The sequence below is a fragment of the Mesocricetus auratus genome, unplaced genomic scaffold (genome assembly GCF_017639785.1).
Source record: "Mesocricetus auratus isolate SY011 unplaced genomic scaffold, BCM_Maur_2.0 Super-Scaffold_100027, whole genome shotgun sequence".
Taxonomy (NCBI): Eukaryota; Metazoa; Chordata; class Mammalia; order Rodentia; family Cricetidae; genus Mesocricetus; species Mesocricetus auratus.
The window spans coordinates 18,168,900-18,181,429 of record NW_024429208.1 but is presented as its reverse complement, the minus strand read 5'-3'; the positions used below and the strand labels follow the sequence as shown (position 1 = coordinate 18,181,429).

The 12,530-nt window shown below is 43.8% G+C and overlaps 1 long non-coding RNA gene across 1 annotated transcript; it reads left to right on the top strand.

Moving 5' to 3' along the window:
* Window positions 1-751: 751 nt before the first annotated feature.
* LOC121134357 lies at window positions 752-8,770 on the top strand. The gene is made up of 2 exons (XR_005871454.1): window positions 752-1,652; window positions 6,818-8,770. It is a non-coding gene; the product is annotated as an uncharacterized LOC121134357 (long non-coding RNA).
* The last annotated feature ends 3,760 nt before the right edge of the window (window positions 8,771-12,530 follow it).

The window sequence follows — 12,530 nt, the reverse complement described above, 5'->3', positions numbered from 1 at the left end:
CTCAAAACTGCCAGGGGATTTAACCAACCTCTTCTGGCCTCCAAGGGTACCCATACATAGATCACACTCACACACACACACACACACACACACACATACACACACACACACACACACACACAGCAGGGTGGTGGTGGCACACACCTTTAAGCCCATCACTTGGGAAGCAGAGGCTTGTGGATCTCTGTGAGTTCGAGGCCAGCCTGGTTTAGAGTGAGTTCCAAGACAAGCTCCAAAGCTACAGAGAAACCCTGTCTCAAAAATAAAAAATAATTAAAAAATAAAATAAGTAAATAAGCAAATGAAAGTGTTACTTAAGGGCAGGATTGTATCTAAATTTCTAAGAGTACAAAACCCAGAAAGTAATTACCGGTATTTTAAAATCTTAGTTCATACAAACAAATGGAGTAGGCATTCTAAATCATCTCTTTAACAAGAATGGGGGAAAAGGACCAAAAAGATTTTGATATGTTCAACATCACTCACCTAGATAGTTTCATGTTAAAGGGGACACTTTAGCATGCTGCTTAGTGCTTTTGTTTCTAGGCTGTGTTTGCCCTATTCTGAGTGCTACGCGGCGTATGTGACAGTCTGAAACTCGTAAATTAAGTCTTCCTAAGACACAAGATGGCAGGCTGCTACGCTGCCGAGACAGTTACTCCCCCTCCCCCAGATAATTTTTGTCCCATGTAAATTACATGGGTAAGACCTTACCATTTAATTTCAGAGACAAAGGCGGTTTGAGAAGTCAACCTAAACAATTTTGAGTTGATCAAGCTGGGTCACGAAGAAAGAGGAAGCCAATAAAAGGCAAAGTTGACTGGCCTGAAGGTGGCTTTTGAAACACCAGAGGTTGCACAGATGCACAGAAGTCTGAACCCGTCCTCTCCAATTCCTCCATCCCCAAGGGAACCAGCCACCTCCCCTCTTTTCACTTCCACATACGATACTCAGCCTTCAGGTGACTTTGTGGTGACTTAACTCGGTTCCTAATCACTGGACAATGTGGAGATGAAAACAGCCTGAGGCCGGCTGCTCTCCGCCCTAATTGCCACGCTGTCTATCTGACAAAGCCCCATCAGGCTCTGCAGGAAAGTAGCTGAAATCCTGGAAGTCGATTCCAAAGGACACATGACCCAATTATGCTACTGGAGTGAGAGGGAGAAAGGAGCTAGAAGGAGCGGGGTGGAGGCCCTCCTTGGAGTTTCTTGGAAGCCTAGACTACATGAAGAAAGACCTTGGAAGAGACAAGGAAAAATTAAAACATCTCCATCCTAAGCAGGGCTCAGAGACCCCTGGTGTCTCCTGGACTCTTCCCTTTCAAAATAAGTGAAAGAACTTTTTTTTTTCCTTGAAGACTTTCACAGACTCAAAAATCAGACCACACTGAAGAGCTGCCTGCAAAAATAATGGTTTTTCCTGACATTTTAAAGCAGCACAATTTAACAACTCAATGTTTCATTTGACATTTAAGAAGTCATCCGTCTCCAAGAAGCTGATTGGCAAGGCTTCTGGGTTCCAGGAATTAGCAAATACATCGTGCATGAGAACAGAGCTATGAGAGTCCAAAACACTCTTGAAAAAGCAAGTCCAAGACGGGGTGGAGAAGCCAGTTATTACCCACTCTGAGCTGGACCGCCAGCAAGCTCTCTGTAAGTAATAGCTTTGGAAAGAGTACACCATCATCTCAGGCAGCAGGAAGCCAGGTATTCAGGAGCAGGGTTGCCTGGGTTGGAGTTGTGGCTCTACCCTCTACTAGGTATAAGCTGTGTGACTTGTGCACACTACTTAATCTTATTAGGGGTTTCCTCCTTTCTACAGATTCAACAACACTTCTTATCTTGTTGGCGGGAGATAACTGAGTCACTGTCTGTAAAGTTCTTAGGACAGCCCGGCAGAATTAGGGTCACATAGTACTCCTTAGAAAAAATTTGAAAGGAAGTGCTGAGGAGAAGTGTGGTCAGTAAAGTGCTGGATGTGCAAGCATCGGGATGTGAGATCAATCCCCAGAACTAGAGAGAGAGAAAAAAAAAAAGCTGGGCATGCTGGCACACACTTGTAATCCCAGCGCTTGAGAGGGGGAGACAGGAGGTTCCTGAGGCTCACTGGCTGGCCATCCTAGCCAAATGGGTGAGTTCCGAGGGAAGGTGAAAGAGCCTATCTCCCAAAACAAGGTAAATGGTGTCTAAGGAATGAAACCCAATTGACCTGGCATGTATGCAAGGACACACACACACACACACACACACACACACACACACAGAGTTATTAACTTTTTTTTAGATCATCTATATCAATTTTCACTACCCATGACCCACATCAAAGCCTTATCAGTGTGTCATCCTCCTACTGACGCCTGTGATACAACTTCAATTAGACGCAGCAGGGTTCTGTGAGTTTGCTTCTGGGGAACACATCATGAGTCTTTCCTTTCGGACGTGACCCAGGAAGGACACAGAGCCTAGAACTTCTGTGGCCATCTCTCAAACCTAAGAGAAAACCCCGTCTGAGAATAAACCAAGTACAACAGACCCAGGACAGAAAGGCATGTTCTGCTGACATTTTTGTTGTTGTTTTTTAAGACAGGGTTTCTCTGTGTAGCCCTAGATCTCCTGGAACTGGCTTTGTAGACCAGGCTGGCCTCGAACTCACAGAGATACACCTGCCTCTGCATCCTGAGTGCTGGACTTAGTGTGCCCCACCACTACCAGGCTCTGGATCATGGAATGCCTGAAGCCAGGTAGCCTAGATTTATTTCTCAATTGCACTTCTCATTTTCCTTCAATTACTTTAGGCTAGGATGGTTTGCTGTTTGTTTATAAATCACTTACTGTGTTTCAATGCCCACAGAACATATTATGACAGAAATGTCCAAGATAGTATATATCAGGGAGTATAGAATTGTCATCCCAGTAGTACCAGCAATAGTAATAATAATTAATAATAATAATGATAAACGATAGCCTCATCCATATTGAAAAGGCCTAGTTTGCATTGTTATTTCTGTCAAGCCACTTTGCTTTTATTTGTCTTTACAAATTGGGATTCAGCCAGGTTGTGGTGCTATACACATTTAGTCCCAGCACTTGAGAGGCAGAGGCAGGTGGATCTCTATGAGTTCAAAGCCTGATCTACAGAGTGACTTCCATGGCAGCCAGAGCTATACAGTGAGAGCCTGTCTCAAAAAAAATCTTTATGGACTCTAAGATTTTATGAGGATGCATAAAACTATTATTTCCTTGGCTATCTTTAATCTGTCTCTGTCTCTTCCTAAGACAAGGTCTCATGTAGCCAAATCTGGCCTCAAATTTATTTTGTAGCAGAGGATGACTTTGAACTCCTGGTTCTCCTGTCCACACTTCCTGAGTTCTGGGAAGACAGACAAGCATTATTGCAGTAAGGTGCATTGCAGGGATCAAACCTGGGATTGCATGCATGCTAGGCAGGGATCAAACCCAGGGCTGCATGCATGCTAGGCAGGGATCAAACCCAGGGCTGCATCCATGCTAGGCAGGAATCGAATCCAGAGCTGCATGCATGCTAGGCAGGAATCGAACCCAGGGCTGCATGCATGCTAGGCAGGAATCGAACCCAGGACTGCATGAATGCTGGGCAAGCACTCTACCAACCGAGCTACATCCCCAGCTGCAGGATTTTTTTCTTTTACACTCACCTTCTTAGCTATCGGGCTAAGAAAAGTAATCTAGAAGGTTGTTTTGCTTGCTTGCTTGTCTGGTTTACTTACTGGGCATTTTGGGGGAGGAGGAATGGAAGAGCACAGATCTAGTGCTGATTTCTCACCCTTCAAACAGCTCTGCCTCACTTCAAACATCACAGCTACAGCTGTGTACACCTTTTTTAGCGCAGGGAAGACAGATCAGGTTTAAAGGGACTGCACAGGCCTTGCTAGTCCAGAGGTGAGCAAGGGTCATGGCCATTCTCTGCAGTTGGCACACTCCAGGCAGTATCTCTGTTCCTCTTCACCTTTGTCCAACACGCCCTGTGCTGCTCCGCAGTAATGGCTATTTCATGTAAGCATCTGTGGAGAACAGGGAGGAAAGGACACAAGGCTGCACTACTCACAGAAAAGATGCTTAAAAAGGAAAGACTGGGTGGAAATCCTTTGGTTACTCAGAACATGACTGATGGGCAGAGGATGAGAGGACTGCCTCTGATCGGGCTGAGTGTCTCATCAATCAAAAACTAAACACCATGCACAAAGATCTTCAAATCGTCCTATCTGACTTCAGTCATGATTCTGATGACTTGGTTTCCTCATTTCCCAGGAACAGTCATTCCCTAGGGTGTGAGAATGGGTAGCAGAAATGAAGTCAGTGGGCAGTCAGCACACAGAGGAGGAAATTGAAAGTGAACCTCCACAGTCCTCAGAGACAGACGCTGAGTGAGTGTGGTGGAACTTGTTTGTACTCCCAGCAATCGGGAGGCAGAGGCCTACAGATCTCTGAGTCTGAGGTCAGCCTACTGCAAACGTGGGCATGGACTGCTTTATTGATGCTTAGTTTGTGTGCTTGCAGGTGTGTGTGTGTGTGTGTGTGTGTGTGTGTGTGTGTGTGTGTGTGTGTGTGTAGGTCAGAGGACAACATCTGCTGTCCTTCCTAGGACACCATTCACCTTGCTTTTTTGAGACAGGATCTCTCACTAGTCCAGAACTCAAGTAAGCTAAGCGGGTTGGCCACCAAGTCCCAGGGACCGGCTTCTTTCCACTTCCTGGGACAGCTGTTCCAAGTATGTATCACCAGGCCTGGCTCTTTTCAGTTTTGTTTTTGTTTTTTAACTTGGATCCTGAGGTTGGTTAGTCAGAACTTTTTTGTTATTGTTTTGTTTTGTTTTTTTTCTGAGACAGGATTTCTCTGTGTAGCCCTAGATCTCCTGGAACTCTCTTTGCAGACCGGGCTGGCCTTAAACTCACAGAGAACCATCTGCTTTTGCCTCCAAATGCTGGGATTAAAGGTGTGCGCTGCCACCACCCAGCTGGGGCCTGGGGTTAGACCCACGTCCTTGTGCTTGTGAGACCAGCACTTAGCAAACTGAGCCACTTCGCTTTTATGTACTTATTTACTTTTGGTTTTTTGAGGAAGGGTTCCTTTGTGACTTTAGGGCTGTCCTGGAACTAGCTCTTATAGATCAGGTTGGTCTGGAACTCACAGAGATCCGCCAGTCTCTGCTTCCCGAATGCTGGGATTAAAGGCATGCGCCACCACCACCCGACCACTTTTATTTTTATAAAGCAAACTCATAGGGCTTTCTATTTGCTTATTAAATTAAAAACTACTCTAAGGTAATTATTTTACAAAAATCACCTCACTGGATTCTCATAAGGACTCTGAAATATAAAGGGTTAAATAAGTGTCCCAAGGCCACATAGTCCCCCACTGGTCCCATCAGGGATCAGGATTGAATGCCGCAGTCTCAAAGACCCCACACATGCTGCTCATCCTGCATCCTGTTATGATTCACTATGTATGATGAGTGCCACCAAAAGGAAATAGACAGCCTGAATATTCTTTCCAATAAAGTGAGAAACTCAACATAAAAGATGCTACTCTGAACTGCTGCTATTTGATAGTATTGTTACTAGTAGCACGCATCCTAATATTATTGGTGGTTAAAAAGGATTAAGTCTAGGCTGAAGGTGTGTGGCACAGTTGATAGAAAGCTTGCCTAAGCTGGAAAGTGGTGGCACACACCTTGAATCCCAGCGCTTGGGAGGCAGAGGCAGGTGGATCTCTGAGTTCAAGGCCAGCCTCATCTATAGAGCAAGTTCCACGACAGCCAGGTCTACATAAAGAAACTGTCTCAAAAAAAGGAGGGAGAGAGAGAGAGAGAACAGAACAAAGCTTGCCTAACTGGTACAAAGCCCTGGGTTGGACCCCTAGCACTGCATAAAATTCAGTATGGGAGTGTGTATATCTGTAATCCCAACACTCAGGAGTCAGAGGCAGGAGCATCAGAATTTCAAGATCATACTTGGCTACACAGTGAGTCCCAAGATAGCCTTCTACACACAAGATCCTGCCTCTAAATTAAAATAAATAAAATAAAATCTTGGTAAGTATAGGGGGCACACACCTGAAATTCCAGCTACTCTGAATGATTTCAGGTTCAAGACCAGCTTGAGCTACTTAGGAAGTCTGTCTGAAAAAACCAATGAAAATAGATAGAAAGCCTGATTCTCCTCCACACCAGATAAGGAAAACAGCAATGGTATGCCTTGGATCCCGTTTATTCTAAGATGCAAACTGTATCTCGAATCTCTATTGAAATGAGCTTATCCCAGAAAGCCACTAACAGTGGAATAAAACCCCACAACCAAGTCTCACAAAAAGTTGCAACAAGTTTGGAACTCACTCTGCTTCTGGTCATAGCCTGATGACCACCATCATAAGTATTTTTCTAGATAATGATGAAACTCACCATATTTGGTAATACAAATACTTAGATTTGGAGTGTGAGAATGGAGAAAATTATTTTCAAAAAAAAAAAAAAGGAAAAAGTTTGGCTCTAGCCATCTATTTATGGAACAAATAACTTCTTGGAATTCTCTGGAACAATTTCATTGACATCATATTTCCACCATCCCTTGACTTCTGTATTAAATTTCAGTCTGAAACCACTAATTGTAGGGTTGGCTTTATTCAAAGTAGGAATAGCTCCTGTGTTGTGGGGGGGGGAGAGAAAGAGAGAAAGAGGGAGGAAGGAGGAAGAAGAGGAGAAAGAAGAACCAAGGAGAAAGAAACAGACAGGAGGAGGGTTACATTGTGTGTGGCCAAAGCAAGAACCCTCTGCTTCTTTAAAGGGAATATCAACAGTATGCCTGCCAAGACAGCAGCCAAAGGAAGCAGCCAGTACTGACTATAGACTCAAGCCAGAGAGAGCAGAGCCAAAGACAATCTGGCTGAAGGAGGAGAGACGACAAGATGATGAGGCTGGTGAGTATCCAACACCAAGAACATTTAACCTTTTGTTATCACCACATGTGGTTTTCCTGTAGACTCTTTTTTTTTAACTTTTATTTACTTATTTTGAGGCAGGGTTCCAAGTAGCTCAGATTGGTCTTGGATTTAAGACTGCCATGTGGGTGCTGGGAATTGAACCCGGGTCCTCTGGAGGAGCAGCCAGTGCACTTTACCACTGAGCCATTTCTCCAGCCCTGGATTGAGTAGTTTAAATTTATAGTGGACACTACTCTCAGTCTGTATTTTCTACATTGACTCTTTTTCAATTTGTATTCATTTATTTAATGAGTATAGGCATCTGCCTGCATGTATTCTTTATGTGCCACATACATGTCTGGTGCCGGAGGAAGCCAGAACATGACATTGGATTCCCTGGAACCGGAATACAAACAATATAAGCCATCATGTGGGTGCTGGTGATCGAACCTGGACCCTCTGAAAGAACAATCAGGACTCTTAACTCTTGAGATCTCTCTCTAGCACCCGTGTTGACTTTGTTCTGATTTTCGAGACAGGATTTCTCCATGTAGCCCTGGCTCACTCTGTAGACCTTGTGCATACAAGAGGCCTTGAACTCCATGAGCATACAGGAGGCTACAGAGGCCAGAAGAGGGCATCAGATACCCTGGAACTGGGGTTAGAGGCAGTTGTGAGCTGCTGTTATGTACTGGAAACTGAATCCAGGTCTTATGCAAGAACAATAAGCTCTGTAACCATTGAGCTATTTCTTTGACCCCTGCACTTTGAAGTTTTAACCTCAAGTGCAGAGGACCTAATTAATTATATCCTTGACTTCACATACCCTGAGACCATTAGCTTCTTCTATCCTCCGCCCTGTCCTTTTTGCCTAAGGCTCCACATCGAAGGCCAAGCCCAACTGATGACTTGGATAGACATGATTTTGAGGTCTACTTACTTCTGTGAAATACAGTATGTGCATATGTGTGTGTGTGTGTGTGCATACATAGCGTTTTTCTGTAAAACTGCATTCCCCCCTCTAATAGACTGTAAATGTCTACCCCCCACTACAGTGTGTTCATGTAGTTTTATGCTTTTAATAGTTGGATTACATCACTTACTCTTTCTTCTGGCCAGTCCCTTAGATTGCAACACCATGACCTTCCTCAGCTATCACTATAAAATGATGCTGGAATAAACATCCCCACTGTAAACTGAAGTTTCCACACAGAGCCACACCTTTGTTAACGATTCTCCAAGGTTGACTGGCCGATTAGAATTTATGTCTGTGGACAGTTGGAATGTTGCAGAACCGGAAACAAATCACCTTGATCTTATCTTTAGTCTCCTTAACAATCACTTGTCACCTACTTCTATGTCTAACCTAACATCTTCCTGACTATTAGACAAATTATTTTGGAATGTGATAACAAACTCTTTAACTTCCACACCCAAAAGCTAACGATGCCATCAGGCAATATCTGAAATTGCCGACAGAGAGCTCCCTATGGTGGTTCAACTACCTGTCAACTTGACAGCCTAGAATCACATGACAAGGGAGTCTTCATTAGGAATTATCTAGATCTGATTGGCCTTTTGACATGTTTGTGTGTGGTTGTCTTGATTATTAATTGCTATAGAAGGCCCAGCCCATTGTGGGTGGCATCATTCCCTAGGCAAGGAATTCCAAATAGTGTAAGAGAACCATCAAGAAAGCAATCAAATCATGCGTGTATCCATCTTATCTCTGCTTTCGACTGTGGATATGATGCCATGTTCCTGACTTGCCTTCCTTGCAATAATGGACCCAGCTAAATAAATCCAAATGAACCCCTTTCCTCTCCTGTGTCGCTGTTGGGGAGAATTTTCATCAGAGCAACAGAAATGTAACTTGGGACACCCACCCACCTATGTCCTCACCAATGTACTTGAAAAGTAATTTGATTGCATACTTTCTTTTGTTCTATAACTATAACAACTTCAGGGAACAATTTTCATCTTGGAACATGGTCTTTGGGATAGTCTGAATCCACATTCTTGGACCATGATACAGATCATGCTCCAGAATAAAATATTGCTATGTTTTGTGTATATCCAATATCTGTAAAAATATCTAACTAGTTATATATAGGTATAGATATATAATATTGAAAGACCCCTGCCCAGGACCCCCTAGGAAAAGAAAAGTAAGGCCAGGCCGTTGCCTAATGAAAAAACCCAGACCAGGTGCCTCGCCCAGCTGGCAGGATGTCAAACAGGATCTGTGGTCACCAGAGCAGTCAAGGGACCCGGATAATAATTGCTGAAGAGTGCCTGGGTCTTTCATGAGGTAATACCAGGAAACTTAGTCTGTGGGAACTACCCCTGCCCCCAAGATGAGCCAATAAAATGCCTGTTGCTATGCTGATACTTATGTAACCATTAAAACTCTATAAATATTGTATTCCCTGCAAGCCCGGTATGCTCTGCACCCGAGTTGCAGTAGCATCCGCAGGCGCCTGTGTACTCAATAAATCACCTCTTGCATTTGCATCCAGTGGTCTGGCCCCAGTTCTTGGGCAGAGGGTTCGGTTCAGTGCCTGGCACTTTGATGCCAAGGTCTTTCAATATGTTAGTATATGGCCATAGTAGTTATTTATAGCTATGCTATATATGCTCCAGTGAGGTCCGAGAACAATTTGCAGCCTCCTTTCACCATGTGGTATCAGGGTTGTGCTGAGGTCATCAGGCACATCGGAGACTGCTTTGACCTGTGGCTTCACTGGGTTTCATTAGGGTTACTCACAGGAACATGATGGAAGTTGTTTACAGGAGCATGAATGACTTGCCAGTGGCTACACCACTGACGAAAATGTCTGTCCCTCCTCTAGCAACCATTAACTGCCTGTATCATCTTCCTGGTGAAATGTTGATGGGCAAACCCAATCTTGTGCAGGTACTCACAGTTACTGAGCAACAGCTGTACTTTTCCTTTGAGACGGGATATCCTGTAGCCCAGGATGGCCTCAGAATCTTCCTGTTCCGTTTCCTGAATCCAGGGATTAAAGGTGTACACTACCGTGTACTGTTAATGGTGTGCTAGGACTAGAACCCAAGGCTTTGTGGTCACTAAGCAAACACTCTACCAACTGAGCCACATCCTGCTCATCAGACAGTCACTCTAAGTGGAGACTGAAGTGGCCAATTCAGGTAAAATCCGATATGCACTGTTCCAGAAATCAAATTTCTAAACGTGTTATTACGTTCTACTAGATGATTTTTTTAAGGGTAAAAATTGCACCCGAGAGGAAATTGACACCGGTGCACGTAGACACACAGAGCAAGCTGTAGCTGTGAGATGACTTTAAAACCAGAATGCTGGAAAATAACCCTCACCCACTTCCACCCGGCTGTGTGCCTTCTTACTTTTGCCAGGAAGGCTCTCAAAAGGACAGGGCTGGTATCTTTAGGGAGATGTTCCAGGATTCTCAGCTCTATCACTGGGGGATGGCCCTGTGACTGTTTTGTTTTTGTTTTTGTTTTGTTTGTTTATTTGTCTGTGTTTTGGTTTTTCAAGACAGGGTTTCTCTGTATATCAGTCCTGGCTGTCCTGGAACTCACTTTGTGCTGGTATTAAAGGCGTTACCACCATTGCCCAGTTTGTTTGTTTGTTTGTTTGGTTTGGTTTGTATCTTCTGTCTTAGGTCTTGAAGATTTAGTTTTTGGAAACTTTGGTTGGAGGTAAAGGTGATCAAATGCAAATATCTGGTCCCATTAGATAGTATACTTGATTCTGAAGAGTCATGCATTTCCTAATCAAAAACCAAGGACCACTTTGGCATGTAACAGAAAATAGGTATCATTTTATCATTACATGTGATAAAAGTGATTTCAGTCTTTAATTGTGACACAAATTACAAGTACAGAGGCCTTTATTTTCTGTGCTACCTGGATTCATAATTCACTGATGACTCCTAGAACTCTTGAGACAGCATGCATGACATCTGCAGACACAGATTCAACATAAAGCTTAGGTTAAGTTTTGTGGTCAGCGCAAGTTATGGAATGTTCTAGGTCAGATTAAAGCAAGCTTGGAAACATTATTGAATATACTTTTGGTAAATTGCCCAAAGGAATCTCAGAACACATGAACAGAAATCTCTGAACTTCAATCACTTGCTGCCTTTCTTTCTCTGTTCTAGATAAATAAGCCATTTTCTATTTGATATTAATCCAGACCTGTAGGCAAAGGACAGAGATGGAGACAGTCAGATCCCTAGGCTTGCTAGACAGCTAGTCTAGACAAGGTTCAAAAAGTAAGGTGGAGAGCGACAGGGGAAGACATTCAACATAGACACACATGGGTGCAAGCATACACACATACCACAAACATAAGCACAACGACAAGTAGCTCTGTAAGAGCCTTTCTAACTTTGAAAATCATTCCATCAAATCTATTTTGCTGAAGAGGGGCGGGAATGTAGTTCACTTGTCTAATATGCACAAAGAAAGTCCTTGGTTCTATCCCCAGCAATACATAGTAGCACACACCTGTCATCTCAACACTCTGGAAGACAGGAAGATCAGGAGTTCAAGGTCAACCTTTGCTATACAGCAAAGTTGAGGTCAGCCTGAGTTACATGATACCCTGATGAAATAAGAAAGGAAGAGAGAGGAGCTGAAAAGATGGCTCAGTGGTTAAGAGTGCTCAGTGCTCTTCCAGAGGACATGGGTTCAATTCCCAGCACCCACATGGCAGCTCACAACCATCTGTAACTCCAGTTCCAGGGGATCTGACACTCTCTCACAGAAATACATGTAGACAAAACACCAAAGTGTTGGGGAAGTCTTTTGTCAATAAAGCACTGTTGAGCCAATAGGAATCTAGATAGGTGGGACTAGGAGTCCAGGAGGATTCTGGGAAGGAGAAACATAGGAGAGTCAACATGTAACGCCATGGGGTAGGAAGCCCGGAACTATTCTCCGGTAAGAAACATACTTAGATTAACAATTATGCGGTAATTACTTAAGTCAGAGCTAGCCAGTAAGAAACAAGCAAGGCCAACAGCTTCATAATTAATATAGCCTCCTGTGTGTTTATTTGGGACTGGTGCGGCTCTAGAACCAGGCTGGCGGGAAGGCTTTCTCACAAGGAAAAGCTTCTCTTTACACCAAAGCACATAATTTTTTTGTTTGTTTGCTTGTTTTCTCGAGACAGCATTTTCCTGTAGTTTAAAAGCCTGTCCTGGAACTTGCTCAGTAGACCAGGCTGGCCTTGAACTCACAGAGATCTGCCTGCCTCTCCCTCCCCAGTGCTGGGATTAAGGCATGTGCCACCCCCACCTGGCTATAAAATAAAAATTTCAAAAGAAGGAAAGGGAGTGAGAGAGGAAAGGAAGGAGAGAGACAGCTCATTACACAAAGAAAACAAAGTTTTCAGAAATGTGAGTAAATAACATTCTTACTAAGAGGCGTGCTAGTATAATGCCACTACAGGCCTAAACTCCTTCGTAAGGATTCTGGTTAAATGCTGTTCAGGTTTAGACATGCTGATTGTCACCATATCAGTCCCCAGAATCATCCATTCTGAAAGAGGAAGAGGCAGGAGGAGGCCAA